At 38.1% G+C, this 1,263-nt stretch overlaps 1 non-coding gene across 1 annotated transcript; it reads left to right on the forward strand.

The window, feature by feature from the left end:
- Positions 1-463: 463 nt before the first annotated feature.
- LOC138668074 (U2 spliceosomal RNA) lies at positions 464-649 on the forward strand. Its single transcript, XR_011319069.1, has one exon. It is a non-coding gene; the product is annotated as a U2 spliceosomal RNA (small nuclear RNA).
- The last annotated feature ends 614 nt before the right edge of the window (positions 650-1,263 follow it).

A 1,263-nucleotide genomic window follows, 5' to 3' on the forward strand; every position in this document is an offset into this window, starting at 1 on the left:
GATGTGATTGGAAGAATGGGTCCTTTGTGCAAAGAACTGTGTGGTGTGAATTTTTTATCCTTCGAGTTGTTCATGTTTGGTTTAGGGTTGTGTGATGGAGTGAAGGAGAGAGTGTTGTGGTTAATGCTTGCATGTATAAAGGAAGTGTTATGGGATGTGAGAAATGTGTATGTGTTCAAGAGGAAGAATATTGAGGTTAGAAATACCATAAAGGTGATTTTGGGGAAGATGTATGTTTGTTTTTTGTGGGATAAGAAAAGGAAGGGGGAGGTGGATGCGGAAGGAATTTGGAAGGTTAAAAAGTGGAGATATTTTGTTAATACTTCTTGATTGTTTTTTTGTTATGTAAATATGTATTTTGAAAAAAGAGAGAATTTTCCGATGATGATGGGAACGGCTTTTTGTGTTTTAATTTTGACACAGCTGTTTGGGTATGTTTCTTCGGTTTTGGTTTTCTAGACCGTGAAATTCCCCATCTGAGGGAAAAAAAAAAAAATCTGTTCTTATCAGTTTAATATCTGATATGTCCCCTATTTGGGGACCATATATTAAATGGATTTTTAGAACAGGGAGCTGGAAATGGAGCTTGCTCTGTCCACTCCACGCATTGACCCGTTATTGCAGTATCTCCGGGAACAGTGCACCCCTTCTCTGATGCAGTTTCCAAAAACAGATTGAATAGAATTGAAATCAGCACAGCAAGTTGTCATTTAACCCTTTCTGAGAATTCTTTTCAGGGTCAAAGAAGCACGTTTCAGATGGCAAATGTAGCAATTTGCTCAATTTCACTGGACCATTTGCAACATTTCCTGTGCCTTGTTTTCACTTATGCATGTTCAGCTTTGGATTGCATCCAATATGCAATCAATCAATCAGTCAATCAATCAATCTATCTATCTTTGCTGGCTGCAACAGATGTGTTAAGATGTAGGCCCGAATGAGGCCTTTGTAACAGTGTTGCTAATATATTGTGCCATCTACAAAATTAGGCCCCCGCTGTCTGTCAGTATTAAGTGTTTAAATTGAAGTATCCTACGAGTAGTTCGGCCATACATACTACATTTGTGACCGCATGCATGAATACCTTTGTAAAACATTGGCTCCCTCTTGTGGACCACTGACTTTTAATTATGTGGTGTATGATATGTATTTAAATAAAAAAGGAAAAATGGGGTCTGTGATGATCTTGAATATGCTAGTCTTGTCTATCTTGTCTTGTACTGTGCGAGTAGTATTCTAATGCTTTTGACCAATCAGGTGCAC

Source organism: Ranitomeya imitator, chromosome 2, assembly GCF_032444005.1.
Source record: "Ranitomeya imitator isolate aRanImi1 chromosome 2, aRanImi1.pri, whole genome shotgun sequence".
Taxonomy (NCBI): domain Eukaryota; kingdom Metazoa; phylum Chordata; class Amphibia; order Anura; family Dendrobatidae; genus Ranitomeya; species Ranitomeya imitator.